This window comes from Melozone crissalis, unplaced genomic scaffold (genome assembly GCF_028551555.1).
Source record: "Melozone crissalis strain CALT ecotype California unplaced genomic scaffold, PUWL_Pcris_2 ptg000095l_1, whole genome shotgun sequence".
Taxonomy (NCBI): Eukaryota; Metazoa; Chordata; class Aves; order Passeriformes; family Passerellidae; genus Melozone; species Melozone crissalis.
In genome coordinates, this window is record NW_026535872.1 from 990,281 (window position 1) to 1,017,342 (window position 27,062).

Below are 27,062 nucleotides of genomic sequence, written 5' to 3' on the forward strand. Positions count from 1 at the left end.
ACAGAGAAGCACCCACACCTGGATTTTAGTGTTGTTCAGACGGAAATTCCAAGAGGAGGTAGGGTCAAGATGTGTGCTTGCCTTGTGGTCAGCCTTAAATACCCCTTGCTTTTCCTGGGCCCTTCCCCCAGGTGGGACTTGGGGTCATTTGGTCCTTCAGGAGCTGGGCTGGGGGCTGCAGAGGTGGCTGTGGAGCATTGCCTGTGCTGTGCCAGGGACTGGCAGCCACTGCTGGGCTGGGATAGAGGCTCTGGGGGGATTGGGGTGACAGGGCAGGGCAGGGCAGGGGTTCCAGGGCAGGGCAAGGCTGGACCTTCCCCTTCTTCCCCCACACAAAATATTTTGAGCCAACAATCTCCCCCAGTCTGTCACAGTAGGCAATGTTGGTGGAACCCAAATTTGGCCATGGGCACCTGGCCAAGAAGGACATTTCCTTTCCATAGGAAGGAAAGCACAAAGCCTTCGCCAGGGTTTTGGGGCAAGATGAGAGGTGACCCTTGTGAAACCACTGCCAGAAAGACTTGGCCTGGCAATATTGGTATGGGAACAATGCCTGGATATAAGGAAATTTGGTGGTGAAACCCCAGTTCTGGTCATGGGCACCTGGAGCAGAAGGATAATTCTTTTCCATAGGAAGGAAAGCACAGAGCCCCAGTGTTTCTTTAGAAGATGAGAAGCGACCCTCAACATGCCAAGGTCAGTTGGACCACTCAGGCAGTTTGTGGGAGGCCAAACCAGTCAGACTTGTTCTGTGTTCCCTTGGTTTTCAGAGGCCCCATAATGTCACAATGGTGCCTTGATTCCATGGGGTCCAGCAGTGTCATAATGGACCCTTGGTTCAGTGGAGTCACACAATGTCAAATTGCCCCCCAGGTTCCAGAAGGCTCCAAGTGTCACAATGGTCCCAATGATTCCATGAGGCCTTTCAGTGTCACAATGGTCTCTGTGGTTCCACAGGCACCTCAAAGTCACGTGACTCTTCTGTTCCATGATCCTGCAATGTCACAATGGAACTTTGGACCTCGGGGGTTTGTGGTATCACAATGGTCTCCTTTGGCTCCACAGTGTCACAATGTACCATTGATGACAGGAGGCCACTCTGTGTCACCCTGGAGCCTTGGTTCCATGCAGCCCTGCAGCATCACAATGAACCCTTGGTTCAATGGAGTTCCACAATGTCACCATGGCCCCTTGGTTCCATGCATCCCTGCTGAGTCACAATGGTCTCCTTTGGTTGCCCAGTGTCACAATGGACCACTGATGACATGAGGACTTGCAATGTCACAATGAACGTTGTGTTCCATGCAGCCCTGCAGTGTCACAAAGGCCTCTTGGTTCCATGAGGCCCCACAGTATCACAATGGTCCTCTTGGTTCCATGGTGGCCCACAGTGTCACAATGCTTTGCTTAGTCCATGGGGCCTCGTAGTGTCACAATGGTCTCTATGATTCCATGAGTACCCTCAGTGTCACAATGGCCCCTTGGTTCCATGAGGCTGAGAAGAGTCTTAATGATGTCTCCATGGTTCCATGAGGCCTTGCAACATCACAGTGGACTTTTGGATGCATGGGGTCTCACAGTGTCACAATGGCCCCTTGGTTCCATGACACCCCAAAGTGTCACAATGGTCTCCACAGTTCCATGAGACACCGTGGTGGCACAATGGACCCTTGGTTTGATGGGGCCTCTCAGTGTCACAATGATCCCTGCATTCCATGGAGCCACACAGCGTCAGTAGTCCCCTTGGTTACATTAGGCCCAGCAATGTCACAGTGCTCTCCAAGATTCCATGAGGCCCCACAGTGTCACAATGGTCCCCTGGTGTCACAGGGCTCCAAAGTGTCACCATGGTCCCTTGGTGTCACAGGACCCCACAGTGTCACACTGGTCCCTTGGTGCCACAGGGCCCCACAGTGTCACCATGGTCCCTTGGTTCCATGGGCCCTGTGCTGCTGCATTCCCCCCTCCCCTTCTCAGGCCACCCTGCCAGCTGAGAAATGCTCCTTGGGCCTCGGCCTTGGCCCGCAGCCTCTGGGCTCAGCTCCTCTGCAGCTCATCACAAACACTGTCTGCTCTAGGCACTGCTGCTGCCCAACCAGCTCCTGGTTTCTGTAGAAGCATCTCTGAGAACCGTTATTGCACAGAGGCCCAACATCCCTGTTCTCACACTGCCAAAGAAAGCTGCTGATGCCAAGTGTGACCAGGATGAACCATTGCTGGGACTGAAGCCCCTCTCTTGGGGCCCCACAAACAGCACTCCAAAAGGAGCCCTTGGAGCTCTCCTGTGCCAGTGACTCCCTCTGAGTGGGGCCTCTCCCAGCTGGGAACTCTCCCGCTTGCTGCACTCAGGGATCCTGAACAATGACGGAGCCTGGGCCGATCCCCCCACTCCTCAGGGCTCAACCCTTTGCCCTTTGCTGGGGAGATGCCAAAGGATCCACAGGGAGCATTGCCTGCCCTCAGGGGAATTGCTCACAGGTGCCTTGCACTGACTCTTTGTGTCTGTGTGCATACAGGAGTGCCTGTGCTGGGGAAATGTGGTAGAAATGCTGCTCTCTGAGGGGTTTGAGTGCCTTGGATAGCTGAGTCAGTCAGGCGTGTAGGTAAGGTTTTGTCCCAGGGTCTAAGGGAAGTTAAATGCTGCTAAGAGTTGTTCTTTTGCTAAGTTTTTAAGTTTAAGTTATTAGCTAAGTTAAATAACGGTAAATGTCCTTCCTCTGTTAAATTTCAAAGTCATAGGTTATAAGGTAGGTTAAATAGTGTAAAGTGCTGTTCTTTTGTTAAATTGTCAAGTTTAAAGTATCAGTCAAGGTTATGTTAAGTATTGTTAAGTGTGAGCTCTGTTAAGCTTTTAGGACATATTCCTTTTATCCTTGCCCTCACTGCCCTTGTGTCACATACACACACAGGGACAGTTCTCAGTTCATTTCTGGTTTGATTGCCTGGATATACTTTGGTTTTGTTGTTGCTTTGTTTCCTTGGTGTGCCTGAAGTGTCCAGTCAGTAGCAGAGTGATTCTTGCCAAGGAACTTTGTGCTGCTCTCCCTTAATATTAAATCTGGTTTCTGCTGATCCCTTGCCAGGGATTTTTTCAGTGCTCTCAAGGCCTCGTTTGTAGCAGGGTGAAGTAGCCCTGGCCCAGGCTCTGGCCCTGGGGGACACGAGGACGCTGCTGGGGGGTCCCTGTCCCCCTGTACCACCCCCAGGGCCCTGGCCCCCCGTCCCCATGTCAGGCTCTGGGGTCAATCTCGTGGAACATCCTCTGGGGGAGGCTGCGGGGCTGCGGGCGGGGGAACATGGGGGGACAGGGGACCCCGCGGTGCACGAGCAGGGTTGGACTGCTCTGGGGGGAACTGTGAGGGGGGCCGGGGCAGAGTGACCTCCCCAGTGACCTCACACAGTCCCCTGTGATGTCACACAGCGCCTATGATGTCACACTGCCACCTGTGATGTCACAGAGCCAACTCTGAGATGTCACCCTGTGATGTGATACAGCTGCTCTGATTTGGTGGTGTTCACAGGAGTCCCAGGACAAGGGAAGACACGAGAATCATGACTCCATGTTTCAAAAGGCTGATTTATTTTTTTAATATATATATTATATTAAGAGAAAATTATGTGTTAAAGCTATACTTAAAGAATTGAAGAAAGCATTACATCAGAAGGCTAGCAAGGAGTAGAAAGGAATGAAATGATTATAAAATTCTGTGACTGACCAGAGTTTCTGAGACAGTCCTGTGATTGGCCAATAATTAGAAACAACCACATGATACCAATCAAAGATGTACCTGTTGTATTCCACAGCAGCAGATAATTATTGTTTACATTTTGATTCTAAGGCCTCTCAGCTTCTCAGGAGAAAAATCTTGGCAAAGGATTTTTCATAAAATATATCAGTGACACTCTGTGATGTCACAGAAGGCTCTGTGATATCACACAGTCACACCGTGACATTATAGTCTGTTTTATGATGTCACAGCCAGTTCCGTGATGTTACTCAGCAACCCAGTGATGTCACAACCCACTCTCTGGTGTCCCAGAGCCACCCTCCATGATGGCAGAGTCTGCACTATGGCGTCACATCCTACTCCATGACATCACAGCCAGCTCTGTGATGTAACAATCCCTTCAGTGATGTCATAAAACCCTCTATGTGATTTCATACTGCCACTCTGTAATGTCACAGCACACATTTTGACATCACGGCCTTCTCCATTATGCCATACATCCATGCCATGATGTCACAGCCTGCTCTATGATGTCCCACAATCCCCTCCATGTTGCTGTAGCTGCTCGATGACCTCACACAGCCCACTCTGTGCTGTCACAGAGCCCCTTGATGACATCACAGCTGCTCTGTGCCTCTGTGACACAGCCACAGAGGTGCTGCTGTGACACAGCCCCCTCTGGGACATGCCACAGCCCCTGCCAGTGCTGAGCCCCTGTGAGCTCTGTCTGTGCCCTGCTGGTGTCCCTGAGGGGCCCTGGCAGTGCCCCAGCCCTGCTGGGCTGTGCACAGGAGCTGCTCCTGGCCAGAGTTGTCTCTCTGCAGCGCTGCCCTTGCCAGGAGCTGCCTCTAGGCCAGGAGCCCGGCCCAGCTCAGCAGCACAGACACAGCGCAAGGATTTTAATGACCCTCTGGGGCTTTGGTGTTCTTTGCATCAGACTCAGTCCCTCAGAGAGGGCTCAAAGAACTTCTCAAGAACGCAATGTAAGATTGAAAAACTGAAGTTTCTTGTACTTTCAGTAGATCCCTGTGAGGCACAAGACTGATAAAGTGTCCCCAGGTTCCAGGTAGAGGAGAGAACTGGTGGCAGGGATAACACGTTGGGGCAAGCAGGGGAAATGTGTCTCTGATCCTGAGCAAACCTGTGTGTCTTTCTCTGCAGCCTGTCGTCATCCTCCGCCTGCCCCACTATGGATGCCTGGACTTGAGAGATGTTTTTTTCCATGAGAAGAAAGCACAGGCCCCAGTGTTTTGAAAGCAGATGAGAGGTGGCCCCCAAGAGGCCAAGGCCAGCACATAGTGGGTTGTGTGAGGTCACAGGAAGGGCTATGACATCACACAGTTTGTTGTGTGAGGTCACTGAGCAGCTACAGCATCACAGAGGGGATTGTGTGACATCACAGAGCAGGTTGTGACATCATGGCATGGCTGTATGTCATAATGGAGCAGGCCGTGATGTCAAAATGTGTGCTGTGACATTACAGAGTGGCAGTATGAAATCACAGAGGGGGTTTTGTGACATCATTGAGACTGTTGTGACATCACACAGCTGCCTGTGACAATAAAGATTAGGATGTGAGGCCATAGAGCAGATCCTGCCATCATGGAGGATGTCTCTGTGACATCAGAGAGTGGGTTGTGACATCACTGGTTGGCTGTGTAACATCACAGAGCAGGCTGTGACAACACAGAACAGACAGTGACATCACAGGGTGCCGTTCTGACATCAGCGTGTTTTCTGTAACATCAAAGTGTTTTCTGTGACATCACAGTGCAACTGCATGACATTGCAGGGTGACATCCCAGATTTGGTTCTGTGACATCACAAGGGTGATGTGTGACATCCCAGAGTGGGCTGTGACATCATTGGTGTCTATGTGACATTGCAAAAGAGCTGTGTGGCATCATAAGGAGATGTGTGACATCACAGGGGCAGTGTGACATCACAGGGGCTGTGTGAGGTCACTGGGGAGGTCACTCTGCCCCGGCCCCCCTCACAGCTCCCCCCAGAGCAGTCCAACCCTGCTCGTGCACAGCGGGATCCCCTGTCCCACCGGATCCCCCCACCCCCGGCCCCGCAGCCTCCCCCAGAGGATGTTCCACGAGATCGACCCCAGAGCCTGACACAGGGACGGGGGGCCAGGGCCCTGGGGGTGGCACATGGTGTCAGGGTCCCCCCGGCAGCGTCCCTGTATCCCCCAGAGCCAGAGCCTGGGCCAGGGTTCCTTCACCCTGTTACAAACGAGGCCTTGAGAGCGCTGAAAAAATCCCTGGCAAGGAACAAGCTAAAAACCAGATTTATTATTAAGGGACATCATGGAAAAGTTCCTTGGCAAGAGTCACTCTGCTCCTGACTGGACACTTCAGGCACACCAAGGAAACAAAGCAACAACAAAACCAAAGTATATCCAGGTAATCAAACCAAAAATGAACTGAGAACTGTCCCTGTGTGTTTGTGAGACACAAGGGCAGCGAGGGCAAAGATAAAAGCAATAAGGCCTAAAATCTTAATAGAGCTCAAACCTAACAGGACTTAACTTACACCTTAACGTTAACTGATACCTTCAACTTCACAATTTGGCAGAAGAACACCACTTAACAGTATTTAACCTAACTTATGACTTAACAATTTAAAACAGGAAAAACATTTGAAAAACTTAGGTAATAACTTAAAATAAACCTTATATCTTAGCAAAAGAACAACTCTTAGCAGCATTTAACTTCCCTTAGACCTTGGGACAAAACCTTACTTACTGATATCTGGATATCTGACTGACTCAGTTATCCAAGGCACTCAAACCCCTCAGAGAGCAGCATTTCTACCACATTTCCCCAGCACAGGCACTCCTGTATGCACACAGACACAAAGAGTCAGTGCAAGGCACCTGTGAGCAATTCCCCTGAGGGCAGGAAATGCTCACTGTGGATCCTTTGGCATCTCTCCAGTGGGTGAAGGGCTGAGCCTGGAAGAGTGGGGAGATCGGCCCAGGCTCCGTCATTGTTCAGTATCCCTGAGTGCAGCAAGCGGGAGAGTTCCCAGCTGGGAGAGGCCCCACTCAGAGGGAGTCGCTGGCACAGGAAAGCTCCAAGGGCTCCTTTTGGAGTGCTATTTGTGGGGCCCCTAAGGAGGGGCTTCAGTTCCAGCAATGGTTCATCCTGGCCGCACTTGGCACCAACAGCTTTTTCTGGCAGTGTGAGAACAGGGATGTTGGGCCACGGAGGGAACAAAAACAGTTCCCAGGGCTGCTCCTATGGAAACCAGGAACTAGTTGGGCAGCAGCAGTGCCTGGAGCAGACAGTGTTTGTGATGAGCTGCAGAGGAGCTGAGCCCAGAGGCTGCGGGCCAAGGCTGAGCCCCAAGGAGCATTTCTCAGCTGGCAGGGTGGCCTGAGAAGGGGAGGGGGGAATGCAGCAGAACAGGGCCCATGGAACCAAGGGACCAGTGTGACACTGTGGGGCCCTGTGAGACCAGGGGACCATTGTGACACTGTGGGGCCTCATGGAATCATGGAGAGCACTGTGACATTGCTGGGCCTAATGTAACCAAGGGGACTACTGGTGCTGTGTGACTCCATGGAATGTAGGGATCATTGTGTCTCTGAGAGGCCCCATCAAACCAAGGGTCTGTTGTGACACTGAGGGGCCTCATGGAACTGTGGAGACCATTATGGCATTTTGGGTTTTCATGGAACCATGGGGCCATGTGACATTGTGAGATCCCATGGAACCAAAGGTCCATTGTTACACTGCAAGGCCTCATGGAGCCATTGAACCATGGAAAGACCATTAAGACTCTTCTCAGCCTCATGGAACCAAGGGGCTGTTGTGACACTGAGGGGACTCATGAATTCATAGAGACCATTGTTGCACTACAAGGCCCCATGGACTAAGCAAAGCATTGCGACACTGTGGGGCACCATGGAACCAAGGAGACCATTGTGACATTTTGGGGCCTCATGGAACCAAGAGGCCTTTGTGACACTGCAGGGCTGCATGGAAACAAAGCTCCAGGGTGAGACAGAGTGGCCTCCTGTCATCAATGGTCCATTGTGACACTGTGGAACTAAAGGAGACCATTGTGACATCACAAATCCCCAGGGTCCAAAGTTCCATTGTGACATTGCATAGCTCATGGAACATAGGAGTGATGTGACATTGTGGGGCCTGTGGAACCACAGAGGCCATTGTGTCACTGCAAGGCATCATGGAATCCCTGGGACCATTGTGACACTATGGGAACTTCAGGAACCCAGGGGCCATTGTGACATTGAGGGACCCCATGGAATCAAGGCACATTGTGACACCTCAGGGCCCCACAAAACCAAGGGAACACAGAACAAGTCTGACTGATTTGGCCACCCGGGGGCCACCTGACTGGTCCAGCTGACCTTGGCATGTAGAGGGTCTCTTTTCATCTGCTGCTGAAACACTGGGGCTCTGTGCTTTCCTTCCTATGGAAAAGAATTATCCTTCTGCTCCAGGTGCCCATGACCAGAACTGGGGTTTCACCACCAAATTTCCTTATATCCAGGCATTGTTCCCATACCAATATTGCCAGGCCAAGTCTTTCTGGCAGTGGTTTCACAAGGGTCACCTCTCATCTTGCCCCAAAACCCTGGTGAAGGCTTTGTGCTTTCCTTCCTATGGAAAGGAAATGTCCTTCTTGGCCAGGTGCCCATGGCCAAATTTGGGTTCCACCAACATTGCCTACTGTGACAGACTGGGGGAGATTGTTGGCTCAAAATATTTTGTGTGGGGGAAGAAGGGGAAGGTCCAGCCTTGCCCTGCCCTGGAACCCCTGCCCTTCCCTGCCCTGCCCTGTCACCCCAATCCCCCCAGAGCCTCTATCCCAGCCCAGCAGTGGCTGCCAGTCCCTGGCACAGCACAGGCAATGCCCCACAGCCACCTCTACAGCCCCCAGCCCAGCTCCTGAGGGACCAAATGACCCCAAGTGTTGGAGAGTTTTTCAAGAATGGCTTAAAGAAAAAGGCCATGAGACATACAATTGAGAGAAAAGTAAGAGGTAAAAGTAAAAGCAGTTTCTAACAGCTCTCAGCCTTCTGATTAGTGTAAACAATTAGACTCTCTCAGGCATCATTCTATAAACAATAAAGTTCTCAGCTTGTCTTCCCATGGCAAGCAGAACACCGTCCTTGGGAAGGCCTGTTATCCTGAGAACAGATGTAGAGGTTTTGGGAACACTAGTTTCTGTTTTAGTTTCTGGTTTCTGTTTTGGTTTCTGTTTTTAATAAACAATTGTAGGTATTCTAAAACAAGAGGAGTGGTTAGAAATTTCTCTGTTAGCCTATCATGACATTGGATTACAGAATATGCATGAAGTTCGTTAGTACTGTTATATAAGGTGATTGATTGATCAATAAAGTTGGAGTTCGATGCATTAAAGGATGGTCGTCTCCCCTTCATTCTCCAACACCCAAGTCCCACCTGGGGGAAGGGCCCAGGAAAAGCAAGGGGTATTTAAGGCTGACCACAAGGCAAGCACACATCTTGACCCTACCTCCTCTTGGAATTTCCGTCTGAACAACACTAAAATCCAGGTGTGGGTGCTTCTCTGTATCTTATTTGTCTTTTTCTCTGTCTACTTCTTCTATTTCTGTCTCCTTGAAAATTTTGATTAACTTAAAATTGAATGGGTTTACAGTTAGTGAAGTTGAATGGCCCAAGTTAATGCTTTGAGAAGTGTTTGTTTTTGATTGACTGTCATATTTAACCTTTTGCCAAACTTTCTCTGATTTTCTAAAGTCCTCAGTAAGGGCTGTTTGGTTGTTTTGAGCTCCTGAGAATCTCTTGTAGGCATTTCTCCAGTACATCTGTTGCCCGATAGATAAAGGACACAAAACTCGGATAAGTTTTGTGCGGTGCTTTATTAAGGGCCCGGGAGCCTGTGGACTAGCGTCCAAAGTCAGAGCCCCAACTTCACGTACAGGTGCTTCCCTCTTATACATGCGATTCATAACAAGGTCTCCAAGAAACAGTTCCCCTTGACTAGCAACAGACCCCTTGTGATACATCCCTTAGTTCACAAACAAAATCATAAATCTTCTGCTTATCTTATTCTATGAACATTGTATGCTGCCTCCAGACAGGTTAGCATTCTTACTTTCCTACACTAGTTTAAATATTTATTAAGTTCCTAAGACTACCTGCTAAGTTACACACGAAACCCAACACATACTACTATCAACGGCTAAAGAACTGTTTTTAACAAACCAATTTGCACACAACTCATAACTAAACTGTAATTAAACATTTCGCTAAATCTCATTTCTTTTTCCAACATTTCCCCACTTTTGAGCATCCTTCAGTCATGCTGCAAGGATGCTCAATCAACAGTATTGACAGTAACATCTTCATAACGAGGTGGGGAGTGTTCTTCATTCTGCCGCCCACAGGTCATCACCTATAGCAACCGGAGAGATCGCTTCTTTTCCTTTTCGATCACACCTAAGAGGCATCTATATACAATCCATATAGTCACTAAAAATACTAAAAACATTAGTACATACTGTATAGCAGACGTAATCCAGCCAGACAGGTGAAGCCCCAAAGAATCAAATACTGCTCCTATCCAATTATGCTGTGCTTCCTTTTCAATTTCCTTGGTTTTTGTTTCCACTTCTGCCAGTTGAGAAATATCTTTCTCAACTTCAAGTGTAACATTTGGAATGTGTACACAGCAATGATCTATTCTCCTACTCAGGTAACCACAAACTCCATGTTCTTTTAACAGTAGCAAATCCAATGCCATTCTGTTTTGTAGGGTCATTCTTGATGTAGCTTGCAGTTGCAAATTTAGATCTTTAAATCCCTTCTTAGTAGCTGCCGCCAACCTTTCTGTCTGTCCTAAAAAGTTGTTGAGCATTTCCCTATTTCAATATGTCGCTACCGGAGGGAATAATGACTCTAATATCCATCCAAATTGTACTCCTGAGCCAGGTTCATGCCACTGCTCCTCTAGGGATTTTTCCCTCTTTTTGAGTCCTTTCCTTTGGATCAATCTATTCTGTTTCCAGTATGGACACAATGTGGGAACCCCTAGGGTGATTTGTGTTACTGATCCATCTAAAGGTAAATGTGTGGTCCACTGTCCGTGTCCCAACACCCAGACTAGATTTCCAGGACTGTGCACAGTAGTATATCTGCAACCTATAGGTCCATCCATGGACTCTCTGCTAACCGTGTGATCATACCCCCTACACTCGCATCCCCACTTTAATGCCATTTTCACTGGTACCAATCCAATTCGGTCTTCCGGTGTATCACATGTAAAAACCTCAGTCCAATTCCAATCCTCTTTCTGCGGTCTGAATTCTCGGGAAGATGTAGACATGATGATGGCCCTATAATGTGATTGATTCTTTACTCCTGACCATTGGATGCACCATTGTACTTCCCCAAGGTAATTATAGTGTTCCAAAACACTGGGTCCCCATAATGTCTTCCAACTTTTTCAGGTATCAAAATTCTGTGTGACATTCTGACAACTCATCTCATTTCGGTGGGATTTCGTTTTTATTCGTACTGTATTGCATGGCTCATCTATTGGAGTTGCAATCAAACACCTCCTGGTATTTTGAATCTAACCATAATGATTGGGTTTCATTTCACATTCCTCTTTAGTCACAGCCCGAATGGTCATACACAAATCCCTCCATACCTCTACTGGTTTGGGAACTGACTGGCAGGACCATGAAACATTCTTGAATGATTCAGGCATTTTGGTTACCGATATTATTCCCCAGGGAATTGGTTCACCTGCAGCCTGTGGTAATGGAAGGCAAGCTGTTATTTTAGTCATGTTCTGCATGATCCCAAAATCTCTAATTAATCCTACCACTAAGTTTTCCTGCTCAGCATTTTGTTCTATTGTATCATTAACCTCCCGTCTACTCCTTCTACCGTGTCTCTGTAAGGATAGCGTCATTCTGTCATGCCTCCACCATGCATCCTTAGGTACCCAACACCAATAATCTCCTTCATCCTCCACTTGTACATTTTGTATAACCAATGTTACCATATTTCCTGATTTTAATTCCATATGATATTTCCCGGATTGATTTTTCAAATTATTGCGGAACCACCATCCAAATTTCTCAAGCTGGGATGCCACTTTTACCTCACACATTAAGATAGCCATTTTCTCTATTGGCACTTGATATATTCCATGAACTGCCCTAATGTCATTTCCCAGATGAGTTTTAGCTCGGACCGTCCTGAGCCCATAAGCCCCAAAAAGGTCATTTTCCACTATACATAAGTATACTCCCTCTTCCTTTCCTATTCTAGGATTAGTGACATTCAACCACCCACAACCTTTGCCTTCCTTCTCCCACCAACTGGTCCCGTCCTCTATTCTGTCCCAGGTCAGTTCCCTATTTTGCTTCCACCATTTGACCCGAAGGTTCCTTTGATATCTTGATCTTACTAGGAAGGAACAATTTATTCTGAGGGGTGGCCCATCCCACATGTCCACTGCCATTGATACTGGATTAACCTTTATGTTTTCAGCATGATCCCCTGTCCATGGCAAAACTCTCATACTCACTCTTTTGTAATCAAAACTATCCCGTATTTTGACCAAACATGTATATTCTCCTGTATCGTTTCTGGTTACCTTGGTAAGATTCAGTACCGTGTTTCCTTGTTGTTTATCCTGATCCCAACCGACTCCTATCTTGCCTCGGCTTCTTTCAGCCCCCCGTTGCCATATTGCAATAACTTCATCGGCTTCAACTTTCTGGCTGTCAAATATAACACAAGTTAATTGAACATCCATCCCTTCCATGACTGTAACCTTTGTTTCTTCAACCTGTACTAGAGTAGACCCTTGAACGGGTAATAGTCTCATGATCACTAGCAGTAGTATAATTAAGAAGGCGGCTTTGCGCGGAAGATCATCCGGATTGGAGACACTATCTGGGTTTCCCATTGGGGCGGTGCCTTCTTTAACCTGGTGTAATGGATCCAAGCATCCATCCCCTGGACCTTCACCGCCGTGTAGGTCGTCATCATCACCTGGTGGGGCCCGCTCCATGATTCCCATAGCAGATCCGTAATCCAATTCTTGACGTACACCTGGTCCCCAGGCTGAATGTCGTGGACAGAATTCTCCCGCGTGAGCGGTCTATTCCACTGTAACATATTTCTTAAAGAATTCAAGATCTTATTAAGTGACATAACATACTCTGCAATCGCCTGGTCCCCACTCACATGTACCTCCCCTTTTAATACAGTTGCATGATATATTTTGCCATATAGTATCTCATATGGACTTACGCCTACCTTTTCCCTTGGTTTAATTCAAATCCTGAGTAGGGCCAAAGGCAAAGCTTGAGGCCAGTGCAGTTTAGCTTCCTGGCAAATCTTTTTTATTTGTCCTTTCAGGGTTTGATTCATCCTTTCCACCTGTCCACTAGACTGAGGTCTCCAGGGGATATGCAAATTCCAGGTTATATCTAACAGTCGTGCTAATTCCTGCACTACCCCGGCTATAAAATGCGGACCCCTATCTGATGACAATCCTAAAGGTACTCCAAATCTTGGTATTATTTCTTTTAACAAGGTTTTTACCACCTCCTTAGCCTGATTAGTTCTACATGGAAAAGCTTCCGGCCACCCTGAAAACGTACATACGTACACTAACAAGTATCTGTATCCCTGTGCCCTAGGCAATTCGGAAAAATCAACTTGCCAGTAATCTCCCGGTTGTGGCCCGACTTGCAGCTTTCCCATTTGTATTTGTCTCCTAACTACTGGATTATTTTTCAAACATACCGGGCACATTGCATTAACTCTTTTTGCCATTGTTAACATCTGATTAGAGATTATCTCATTCTTCAAAAATTTTACCAATACTTCTGCCCCCCAATGACATTTATTATGTTCTGATTCCAAAATAAATTTCATTATGCGAGTGGGTACCACTATTTGTCCCATTGGTGTAACATACCACCCGAGTTGATTCCTCTGTGCCCCTAGCAAGTTTATTAGTTTTCCATCTTCTATTGAATATTTGGGCTTCTGATTCAGGTATGGGGTAGCCGGATTTGTTCTTACCAGTACCAATGCCATTTGAGTCCATATTTCCCGTGCCACTTGCCGTGCTGTAACATCAGCAAATCGGTTTCCTCTGTAAACGTCTCCTTCCGCAGTCTGATGTCCTTTAACATGCATTACTGCAACTGCTTTGGGACTATGTACCGCATCCAGTAGCTGTAGCACTTCTTCCCGGTGCTTGATGTTGGTTCCCTGTGAATTCAAAAGCCCCCTTTCTTTCCATAATGCCCCATGTACATGGACCACACCAAAGGCATATTTAGAATCTGTCCAGATATTAACCCTTTTGTCCTTGCTCAAATACAGGGCTCTGGTGAGTCCAATCACCTCTGCCTTCTGGGCTGAAGTTCCAGGTAACAAAGCCTTTGCTTCTATTACCTGATCCAATGTTACCACTGCATACCCGGCATAGCGAGTCCCATTCTCGACAAAACTGGATCCATCAGTGTATAGTTCCCATTCAGGTTCTTCCAATGGTTCATCCTTTAGGTCGGGTCTGCTGGCATATACTTGTTCAATTACCTCTACGCAATCGTGCACCAGTCCCCCAGCCTCCTGGTTACTGCATAAAAACTCTGCTGGGATTAACATGATTAGTAGTCTTTATTTCAATATCATCCTGTTCTCTCAGGATAGCCTGGTATTGCAACATTCGACTGGATGATAGCCAGTGACCCCCCTTTTGCTCCAAAATGGCCATGACCATATGGGGAAGGAACACTTTCATTTTTGCCCCCAAAGTCAATTTCCGGGCCTCTTGAATAAGAATTATTGTTGCCGCCACGGCTCGTAAACACGAGGGCCACCCGGAACTTACCGAATCCAGTTGTTTAGAGAAGTATCCCACTGGCCTCTTCCAGGATCCCACCTTTTGGGTGAGGACCCCCAATGCCAGTTTTTGCCTCTCATTCACATACAACTGGAATTCCTTGGTCAGGTCAGGGAGTCCTAGGGCTGGGGCCTCTTTTAGTGCCTGCTTCAATTCCTGGAAGGCCTTCTTTTGTTGTGTCGTCCATTCCAACTGATGTTGCTTCAAGGCCTCATACAGTGGCTTAGCTAGGAGACCGAAGTTCATGATCCACAGTCGACACCGTCCCACCATTCCTAGAAAAGATCTCAATTCCTGATGGTTACGAGGCAAAGGAATAGCACATATTGCCTCTATTCGGTTTACTCCCAAACGTCTCTGCCCTTGTGCGATCTCACAACCGAGATAAATAATGCTATTTTTGAGCAATTGAGCTTTTTCCTTAGAAACCCGATACCCTGCTTGGCCAAGCATGTTGAGTAATTTAATTGTTAATTCCACACACATTTCCCTTTCCTTAGTAGCCAGAAAAATGTCGTCCACATACTGCAGGACTACATACAAGAATGGGGATATTGTTACCTGGGCTATCTTCCATTCCTCCAGCTCCTTGGCCAGTTGATTTCCAAAAATAGTAGGACTGTTTTTAAACACTGTGGGTGTCTTGTCCACGTAAGCTGCTTCTTTCTCCCAAAATCAGGACTGTCCCACTCGAAGGCAAAATATTTCCTACTCTCTACTGCCAGTGGGATGCAGAAGAAGGCATCTTTAAGGTCAATCACTTAGAACCATTTAAACTCCTCCGATACAGATGTTAACAAGGTGTAAGGATTAGCAACAACTGGATGTATGTCTTTCACTATTTCATTAATAGCCCTCAAGTCCTGTACCAAACGGTACTTACCATTAGGTTTCTTTACTGGAAAAATTGGAGTATTATACTCCGATTCACATTCCTGTAATATTCCTTGAACCAAAAATTGTTTAATTAACGGGGCTACTCCCCTCCTTGCCTCAAGCTTCAAGGGGTATTGCTTTACCCTCACTGGTTGGGCCCCTTCCTTTAGTTCCACCTTTACTGGTTGCGCAGCTTTAGATTTTCCGGGGACCCCTGACTCCCATACCCAGGGTACTACAGCCTGCTCAATTTCTTCTGGAATAGGAGAGGCATCCACTTCCTTGATCACAAAAATGCCTGCTATTTGTTCCTCAGGTATTTCCAATTTCACCCTTCCCCTCTCAAATATTATTTTCACATTAAGTCGGGACAACAGGTCTCTACCAAGAAGGGGTGTGGGGCAGTTTGGCATATACAAAAATTGGTGATCTAATTCCTTCCCCCCAAACCTAAGATTTAAAGGTTGTAAAAATGGTTGTTCCTCTAGCTTCCCTGTTGCCCCCACCACCTGTACTGTTGTGTCACTCAAAGGTCCCAATCGTCTATTGAGTACAGAATATGTGGCTCCAGTATCTACCATAAATTCTTGATCCTTTCCATTTATCTCTAAAAATACCCTCAAATCCCGGTCTAGTCAGCTTTGATTCTGATAGTTTCCCAAAACTAGTGCTTGAGCGGCCTCTGCTGGTCCTCCCGTAAATCCTCCCACAGGAGCATTCCCCATTGGACCCGTCCTTAATCCCATGTTTCCCATGCCCATACCTCCTCTAACCGGGCATTCATTTTTCCAGTGTCCCAATTGTCGGCAAAACGCACACTGGTTTGGATCCAACCTCCCCATGTTAGGTGCAAACCCAAATCCTCCCCGACCTCTCGCCATCCCCCTCTGTCCGCGATTAGCTCCTCCCCGACCTCGACCCCTAATGGGTCTTCCTCCTGCCCCTGTCTGTTGCATTACAGCCAGAATACTCGCTTGTTGTCTTTTTGCAGTTTCTTTTTCCCTGTTGTTATATACCTTCCACGCTACCTCCAACATTTTATCCAAACTCCAAGTATCCTCCCCTTCCAGCTTTTGTAACTTTTTCCTAATATCCTCTTGTGATTGCCCCATAAACAACAATGCCAATTGAAGTTTTCCTGATTGATCCTCTACATCTAAATTAGTAAACTTCCGAGCCATGTCTTTTAATCGTTCCAAAAAGGCAGACGGAGACTCATTCTTGTCCTGCTTGACCGAATACAACTTAGACCAATTCATAGCCTTAGGTATTCCTGTTCTAATTCCTTCCACCAACAATTCCTGATATCGTTTTACAGCCCTTATTCCTCCCGTAGAGTTTGGGTCCCACCTGGGTTCCTCACTCGGTACCAATTCATCAACTGTTTAATTTAGTTGTCGCAACCGAATCTCCTCATGAGCCTTTTCTCTAGTGGCTCTAATAACCATTTCCTTTTCCGTGGAATCCATTATAGTATCTAATAATACCTGTAAATCATTCCAGTCTGGATTCTGAGTCTTTATTACCATTTTAACCACCCTTGCCACCCTTTCAGGATCCTCCCGATAACTCCCCGCTGATTGCTTCCATATTACCAAATCCCCGGGGGAGAAAGGCACCTTTATAAGTATCCTTTCTCCCTGTGGTCCCACAGCTTCCCTTAACGGCGCAATTAACTGTGGCCCCTTCTGCCCCTTCCTTCCTTGGCGAGTCTGCCCCGCTAACGGAGTTCTTTTAACACTCTCATTCTTTTCGCCATCACCATCACTATCACTCTCACTAGATCCCATTTTTATAGATATATCGGCAGGGGGAACAGGGGGCACATTAGGAGCAACCAGAACCCTTGGGGGTGCTATACAATAGGACAAATCTTCCTCGATCGGAGGATACAAATTACGCTCCTTTCTTTCTTTACATCCAACACACTCCCTCTCATCATTTACTTCTAAAACCAAGATACCGCACTCCTTTTGCCATTCTTCTTTCCGGTATAAAACGAAAAACAAATCTAAATACGGTATTTCATCCCATTTCTCATTTCTCCTTAAAAATTGCATCAAAGATTCCATTATCCCCAATTCCAGTGTACCAATCACCGGCCATCCCGCTTCCCCAATCTCATATTCAGGCCACCAATGATTACAATAATCTATCATTTTACTTTTATCCAATTCTTGATAATACCCCTCACTTTTCCATTGTTTCAATATACAACCTAATGGCGTATTTCCAGGTATTTTACCATTGGCTTGCACTAAGGTTTTAAAAGTTTTTAAAGACATCATATTACAGCCTTTAATTCCACCTTTAGTCCCAATAAACCAATATACCTTCTCGCCGTCCTTCCCAAAGAACAGAAGGTGAGTTCCGGTCCTGCGTACTTAGACGTCTTATGGCTGGAGCCTAGGCTTTTCCATCAACCACCAAATCCAAATCCAATTATCACCTTTTTTCCAATATAAAGCACCTTCAGGCTTACCTTATGCAGTTGTCCAACAGGCATGGGAATCAGGTACAGACCGATGACTCCCCGAGAAGTGCTCAGTGCCGGCTTGGAGTGGATCGAGACGCGAACCGCCCCGGCAACACTCAGAGTCCTGCCACGGTCGCCAGAAAACTGTTGCCCGATAGATAAAGGACACAAAACTCGGATAAGTTTTGTGCGGTGCTTTATTAAGGGCCCGGGAGCCTGTGGACTAGCGTCCCAAGTCAGAGCCCCAACTTCACGTACAGGTGCTTCCCTCTTATACATGCGATTCATAACAAGGTCTCCAAGAAACAGTTCCCCTTGGCTAGCAACAGACCCCTTGTGATACATTCCTTAGTTCACAAACAAAATCATAAATCTTCTGCTTATCTTATTCTATGAACATTGTATGCTGCCTCCAGACAGGTTAGCATTCTTACTTTCCTACACTAGTTTAAATATTTATTAAGTTCCTAAGACTACCTGCTAAGTTACACACGAAACCCAACACATACTATCAACGGCTAAAGAACTGTTTTTAACAAACCAATTTGCACACAACTCATAACTAAACTGTAATTAAACATTTCGCTAAATCTCATTTCTTTTTCCAACACATCCAACTCAGAGGACACAAATAATTGTAATTCCTTTAAAATGTCTCATTGAGAGAATTGTTTGGGGGCATGGGAGTCGGGGTTTGTTTGTCCTGCCTGACACAGCCCAGGCAGTGCTTTCCCAGCTACATTCCACACTCCATATTCCAGCTGGAGCCCCTGGTGCCTCTGAGTTGTGCTGCCCCAGCCCCAGGGACGCTCTCCTTGTCTGCCCATTCCCCCATGGTCTCTGGGCAGGGATGGCCTCAGTGGGGGCTGCTGACATCCTCAGCAACTTGGAGGCTGCTGCTGAATTTTCCTGCTCCAGAGGCTTGTTCAGCCTTCAGCTCTTCAGTGCAGGAATTCAGTTTCCCAGGGCTCATTAACATTCAGAACACCTGAACGAGCCAAGCTGTGGGAAAAATTTGATTTTAATTTGCAAATCTTTTGTGGTTAATTAAACAGATCTCAGTAGTATATACAAAGTGTATGCATTATATTTAAAAAGACCGTGAGAATATATTTTTTAGGTCCTGTTTAGGTTTTTTCCCTGTTCATGAATTGATATGTGAAATCTCCAATTGACAGTGAATCCAAGTACCTCCTCATGCAGTTTGAATAGATATGAAATTCAAGACCCTTCATGGCTGACAATCAATCAGACTCTGTCCCTACCCCCACCCTACCATTTCCCCCATCCAAGCCCTGGCACTCAGAGCAGCCTTGTGCAAATCTGAGCTCCCTCCAGCCCAGGCTGCACCTGCAGCTTTCTGCTCCTTGGCTCCAACTCCCACCTGCTTGCCTTGGAGAAGGAGCTGCCCAAGACACAGAGGGATGTTCATTTCTTGTCAGCAAACATAGCCAAGGCAAGGCACAGATTCATGAAATGCAAACTTCCTCTGCTTAATATTAAATCTGCTTTGCACAGCAGACAGTGGCAGAGCAATGGAAAACACCTTCTGTGCCCAGAACAGATCCCAAGGTCCCCCAAACCTTCCCTGCCCCAAGTCTGCCCAGATTTTCTCTTTGCACACATGAGTCACACGCTTAAGTCAGGAGCTCCCTCCATGCCCGGGGGGAGGAAAAAAGAGAAAGGGAATGAAGAGCTCTCCTGTGCAGAGCCTAGGTCCAAGTTCCCCTGCAGTGGGAACCACAACTCATCAGGTTTGTGTCCTTTGGGCTCAGGGCCTGGTCACACTCAGAGGCACAGAAAGGTTTCTTGCCAACAAACACAAGTCGAACATTTGAACAGTTTAATAACCATCACAGCTCTTCCCTCAGCTCTTTGGAATGTCCCAGCAGCATCTGACATGTCCACCATTCCCCAGGGATTTCCGTATAGGAAGACTTTTGGACAAAGACATAAGAAATGGTAATTCTGTGATAGATATAAACACAATTAGGATACTGTCGAATGTGATATTTATTTCAATTTCAGAAAGATTGGGCAATTTCTTCCAGCTCAGAGGATGAAGCCAGTCAGTTGAGAGGCACTTGGAATGACCAGAGAGCATCTTGATGAGAAAATTTGGGAGCGATGGAAAGGACATTGCTCTAAATGAAGCAGCTCTAAATAAAGAGAGGTTCTTAGACAAGACCATTTCAACAGGAGAGCTGGCAACACCTTAAGGAAACGGGGGTCATTAAATATTAGAGTGAATGTTAATGGCAAAGGTAGAGGGGAAGATGAGTATTTCTTCTGCTACCATCAGAAGAAGAATCCAGCAGATCCAGGAAATTCCTGTTACCAGTGGGAAAACATTGCCATTTCTCAAAAGTTATTTTATTCTTTATTCTCCCAGACAATAAAGATTTGCTTGCAAATTATGAAACTAACAGGTATTAAAACCTGTGCCCATTTCCAGGCAGACATCAGTTGTGTGCGCATGAACAGGCAGTGCCACTTGTGCCCTGAGATGCCCAGCTGGGATTGGATCTCTCCTAGAGCACCTGAGGGAGAGCAGAGCACCTTGCAAGCTGCAGGTCCCTGAAAGCCCTGCAGGGCTCCTGTCCCATCAACGTCTGCTCTGCTCCAGTCTGAAACAGGGCCCAGCATGGTGCCGGGATCATCAGAGAGCTGAAGAGTGTGCTGGAATTCAATGCCCTCCCCATCCCACAGCAGCCCTGCATTTCCCTCCTGCAGCCTTGGTCTCCAGCACAGCCATGGAGGCTCTTTGGGCTCTGGGCTTTTCCTGCAGCCCCCAAGGGCAGCTGAACTCTGCCTTTGGCACAGTCAGGCCTGGCCAGCGCAGGCCATGCTCAACAATTGCTTGTGTGTGCCTGGCCTTGCTGTCAGCCCCGGCAGCGGCTGCGTGGCCCCTTTGTGGCCCTGTGCTGGCCCAGCCATGGTGGCCCAGCCCCTGTGCAGGCCCAGCCCAGGCCAGGAGCATTGCAGCTGGGAACGGCCCCTGTGCCGTGGTGCCCACAGCAGCCTTGGGGCTCTGTGCCCTATGGCCTCCCTGCTGGGCAGTCTCTGCCAGCTCCTGCAGAGCCTGTGGCACCTGTGGGGCTGCACAGACAGCCCTGCCCCGGGCTCTGCCGGCCTCTGGGCCAGCAGAGAGGCAGCCAGGGCTGGCCATGGCTGGGAAAAGGCCCTGAGCCCCGCAGGAGGATGGAGCTGGGCCACAGCCAAACTCAGCCCAGGCCAAAGCTGGGCTCAGCAGCCAGGGCTGCCAATGCATGGGCACAGAGGCTGGCGCTGACAAATATCCTGGACCCCCTCCCTGCTCTATCCATGCCACCAAGGGCACAGAGCAGCCTCCTCTCTGGGCCACTTGCCTGTTTGCAATGCCTTGCACAGGCGCTGGCCCTGCCCCACAAGGCCTGGCCTGAGTCCTGCCCCTGCACACTCAGCCAGGCTGAGATGGACACTGATGGTTTCTGGGCCAGGCTCTCGGAGCGCAGCCCAGCTCCCTGCAAGCTCTGCCAGCTGCCTGAGCTCTGGGCAGCACCAAGGGCCTCTCCCTAGCCCAGCCCAGCCGGCTCTGGCCCCACAGCTCTGCTCAGGCCAGGCTGCTCTGGACACTGGCCCCACGGCCTCAGCCCCTGGCAAGGGCACAGCAGCAGCTGCAGCTGCCACAGGACTCAGCCCCAGCCATGGGGGAAGGTTCTTGACCAAGGCCAAAGGAGGCTCCCTGGCTGCCCTGGTCCCCTCGGTCTGAGGTGCTGAGAGCTCTGCAGCCCCTGCTGCTATCCCATCTGCCCAGGGCAGCACAAATGCCCTGGCCTTGGGGCCCTCCACAGCTGCTCCTGCTCCAGGCCCAGGGCCCATGCCAAAGCTGGGGCAGCCACAAAGCTGTGTCCATTTCTGTTTATTTCTGCCCTGATGGGGATGGGTTCTCAATCACCTGGATTTTGATGATGAATTTTTCTACTGCAGAGGCCTCTTCTTTCTTCAGCTCTTCAGTTCAGGAATTCACAGGAAAAGGCTCATAAACATTTTTTGAAAATGCCTGAACAAGAAAAGCCACAGGGGATACTTTAGGTTTCCAACTCTTTCTTGGTTAATTGGACATATTTCTGAGGTTTATTCAAACTGAATATACTGTATTGAAAACAATGCAGAGAGAATTGATTTATCCTGTTAAGTTTTCTTTTCCTGTTTATAGACTGATACCAGCAATGTCCAATTGATATTGACCCCAGCACCTTCTAATGCAGTCTGAATAAATATTAAAATAAAGAGCTTTAAAGCTGATGATCAGTAACGTTTTGTCCCCACCTCTTACCCACAATTTCCTTCATCTTTGTCCCCACCACCTACCCACCATTTCCCTCATCCAAACCCTGGGAATCCTATGAATCAGGAACAGGTGAGTCACCATCCCTCGAGATGTTTAAGGAAAGACTGGATGTGGCACTCTGTGCCATGGTCTGGGTTACAAGGTGGTGTTGGGTCCCAGGTTGGACTTGATGCTCTCCAAGGTCTTTTCAAGCCTGGCTGATTCTCTGATGATTGTGACACTGCATGACCCTGGGGAAGCAAGGGGCCATTTTGACACTGCTGGGCCTGGTGGCACTAAGAGGACCATGGTGACACTGTGTATGACATGGCAGCACAAGGCCACGGGGCCATTGTGACACTGTGGGGCTGGATGGAAGCAAGGAGTCCATGGTGACAGTCTGGGTCCTCAGGGAACCACAGAGGCCACTGTGACACTGCAGAGCCTTGTGGAACCATGCAGAGCACTGTGACAGAGCAGGATCTGGTGTCATGATGGGGCCATTTTGACACTGCAGGGCCCCATGGAACCAAGGGGCCAGTGCTGCTCCTCAGGGACTCCTGGAATGAAGGAAATATTTCAGACACCATGGTGGCCCTTGGGATCAAGAGGCCATTGTGACCCTGTGGAACCAAGGAGAGCATTGCGGCACTGCCAGACCTCATGGAACCAAGGATCCATTGTGACACTGAAGGGCCTTGGGGGACCAAGGTGCCATTGGGACACTGCAGGGCCCAAGGATCCAAGGGACTTTTTGACACCAAGGGATCCATGGAACCAAAGGGACATTGTTGCACTGGGAGGCCTCATGGAATAAAGGAGACCATTGGGACACTCTGAGGCCTCATGGAACTGTGGTGACACCAAGTTGTCTGGGAATGTTGATCGGCTGGAGGATAGGAGGGCTCTGTACAGGGCCCTGGACAGGCTGGATCCAGGGCCCAAATCCAACAAGGTGAGGTTAAACAAGTCCAAGCGTCGGGTCCTGCACTTTGGCCACAACAACCCCTGCAGCACTACAGGCTGGGGACAGCAGCCAGGCAGAAAGGGACCTGCAGGGACTGATAGACAGCAGGCTGGACATGAGCCAACAGTGTGCCCAGGTGGCCAAAAACGCCAATGGCTCCTGGCCTGGATCAGGAATGGTGTGGCCAGCAGGAGCAGGGCAGAGATTCTTCCCCTGTGCTCAGCACTGGTTGGGCAGCACCTCGAGTGCTGTGTCCAGTTCTGGGCTCCTCAATTTAGGAAGGACATGGAGGGGCTGGAGCGTGTCCAGAGAAGGGCAACAAAGCTGATGAGCAGTCTGGAGAACAAGTCCTGTGAGGAGTGGCTGGGGTTGTTTATCCTGGAGAAGAGGAGGCTCAAGGGAGACAAGGCAGTGTCAGGGCACAGGTTGGACTTGATGATTTCCAAAGTCTTTTCCAACCTTGCTGATTCTGGGATGCTCTGAAACCACCCTTGGAGCAGTTGAAGGATGAGCCCTGGGCCTCCTCTTCAGGAGCTCCAGCAGCCCAGGTCCCTCAGCTTCTCCTGCCAGCCCCAAAGCCCATCCTGTCAGTCCTGCAGAGCCTCTGCAGCTCCTCCTCATTGCCCAGAACAGGGAGCCCCACAGTCAGACACAGCAGCCCAGATGTGCCCTCCTGGCCTGGGGTGCCTCTGGCAAGGGAGCAGCACCAGGCACTGCAGGAGCCTGCAGACAATTCCTGCAGCACTTGTAGGATGATCCTGCTGCCCAAGGGATGTTCCCATGGTGCCAAGCAAGAAAGTGCAATGGGGAGTGGGGCCAGAGAAGAAAGGGCAAACAGGGATGGGCTGTGTGCAGGGCAGGGAACAGGGGTGGGCAATAGGAAGAAATTTGTAGTAGGAAGAGTAAAGAAAGTAAAGGTGAAGCAAAAGAAATGCTCAGGGCAGATTGGAGGTGGCTGCCAGGCAACCCTGGCTCTGAGCAACAGCGTCTGCAGCGGGACAGGAAACTCCCAGCTGATGGGAACAAACTTTCTGGCTGACTGCAGAGGCCAGGACAAACCTGGGTGGTTTCCCTGGTGTCCCCCAGCCCTTGCTGGCCCCAGGGGCTGATGGCATTTGTGCTCCCTCAGGTTCATGTCCCCACACCAACAGCATGGGGGTGCTCCTGCCTGCTGTGTGCAATGCAACCAGGGGCTGCTGAGCCAGTGCTGCCATGTCTGTGCCTGCAAGGATGGGGCACCTCTGTGAGCTGGGGGAGAGGCCAGGGCTGCAGAGGGGGAATGTTGTTGGCAGCTCCATGAGGACGCTCTGGGACGCTGCCCTGGGCTGTGCCGCGCACTGGGGATGGATCAGCCCCTGCTCTGCTGCTCCTTCCTGTCTCCCCCAGGGCCCTTGCAGAACACCCGCCATACTGTTTGCCCCCAGCCTGCCCACGGCCAGCCTGGGGCTGCTCACAGGGTCTTCTTTTCTGAGCATTGGCCTGGCTGTGTTCTTGAGAGAGCCTGGGCAAGGAGCCTGGAGCCCCCAGGCCCTGGGCTGAGGTGTCAGTGCTGCCCCAGCAGTGCCCATGGCCTGTCCCTGCTGCAGCCCCGGCACTGCCACCCCCAGGACTGTGCCCGTCCCCGAGAGCACTCAGGCCCTACAGCAACACCAGGGCCACCAGGGCAGCCAAGGGAACCTAGACAGCCCTGGTAGCTTTTGTCTGGGAGCTACCCTTGGATATAAAGAATTTTGGAGGTGGATTCTCAATTTTGGCCATGGATGGCTGGACTTGAAAGTGTTTTTTTCAATGGGAAGAAAAGAACAGGCCCCCAGTGTTTTGAAGGCACATGAGGGGTGGCCCCCAAGAGGCCAACACTAGCCAGAGCAGTCTGTCCTGGCAGGTTTCATGTGGGAATAATCCTTGGATATAATCAAATTTGGAGGAGGAATCCCACTTTCAGCCTTGAACCCCTGGAGGAGAAGGACAGTTCTTTCCCACAGGAAGGAATGCACAGAACTCCAGGGTTTCAGGGCATGATAAGAAGCAACTCTCAACATGCCAAGGCCAGCTGGAGCAGTCAGACAGCCCCCAGGATGCCCAGCCACCCAGACCTGTTATATTTTCTTGGATCCTTGGGGCCCTGCAACATCAAATTTGCCCCTTGGTTCCATGAGGCCCTGTAGGATAACCTCAGATCTTGGTTTCCATGAGTCCCAATGATATAACAATGGTCTCCTTGGCTCTGCAGTGGCACAATGGCCCCTTGCTTTCCATGAAGCCTTGCAGTGTCCAAATGGTTTCCTTCTTGCCATGGGACTGCACAATGCCACAATGGCCCCTTGCTTCCATGAGGTCACAGTGTCTCCAAATGGCCCCTTGGTTCTATTGGGTTCCCCAGGATCACAGTGGCCCCTTGGTTCCAGCAGGCCTGGATTTGTTACACTGGCCCCTTGCTTCCATGGGGAACCACAGTGTCCCAATGGCCCCTTGCTCCCAAGAGGCCCTGGAATGTCACAATGGTCTCATCGCTTCCACGAGGCCCTGCTGTTCCACAATGGCCCTTGAAGTGTCACAATAGTCCCAGTGGGTTCCCCCGCTGGTTCACAATGGCCTCCTTTATTCTGTAGTGTAACAATGGTATCCTTGGTTCCACCGTCAGAATGGCCCTGTGGTCTCATGAAGCCCCACAGCCCCTTATGGAGCTCCACAGCCCCTTATGGAGCCCCACAGTGTCACTGTGATCCCCTTGAGTCCATGAGGCCCTGCCGTGCTACAAGGACCCCTTGGTTATACAAGGCCCTGCAGTGTCACAATGGCCCCTTGGTTCCAGTGGTCCTGAATTGTCCTAATGGTCTCCATGGTTCAATGACTCCCCACAATGTCACAATGGACTTTTGGTTCCATGAGCTTTCCTACTGCCAACAACAGTCTCCTTGGTTCCACAGTGTCACAATGGACCCTTTGCTACATGAGGTTCATTGGTGTAACATGGACGCCTTGATTCCATGAGGTTGTGTAGTGTAACGATGATCTCCTTGGTTCTGGGGCCTTGCTGTGGCTGCTGTGTAACAATGGATCTGTGGTACCATGAGGTTCCACAGTGTCACCATGGTCCCTTTGGTTCCACAAGGCCTTGCTGTGCCACAATGGCCTCTTGGTTCCATGAGGTTCTGTACTGTCAACAATGATCTCCTTGGTTCCGCAGTGTCACAATGGATCCTTGGTTCCATGGGGTGCCTGGCCTCCCACAGCCCCTCACAGACCCTTATGGCCCCTCATGGTCCCTCATAGCCCCTCATGGCTCACTCACAGTTCCCCATGGCCCTTCACAGCCCCTCATGTCTCACTCACAGTTCCCCATGGCCCCTCACAGCTCCCCATGGCCCCTCATGGCCCTTCACAGCCTCCCACAGCTCACGGCCCCTCACAGTTCCCCAAGACCCCTCACAGCCCCTCACTGTGGATGCCCTGGAAGAGAGAGAGAGAAACAGCAGCGTTTGAGAATTTTTAGGGTTTTGTAGGGATGTGATAACTTGTTAAGTATAAACAATCTGCAGGTGGTGTTGTTCTACTTCCTCTTTCGGTTCTTCTCAAGGACAGTGTATAATGTGTTTTTGTTAACCAGTCAATCAAATAGAATAAATTATATCACTCTATAATAACCGCACGGTTCTCTTGAATAAAACCTTCTTTCACTCTCTCTACACAACTGCCTCCCACCTGTTCCTGTGTCATTCTCGACTCAGGAGTGACACCTCACAGACCCTCATGGCCCCTCACAACCCCTCACAGTTCCCCATGGCCCCTCACAGTCCC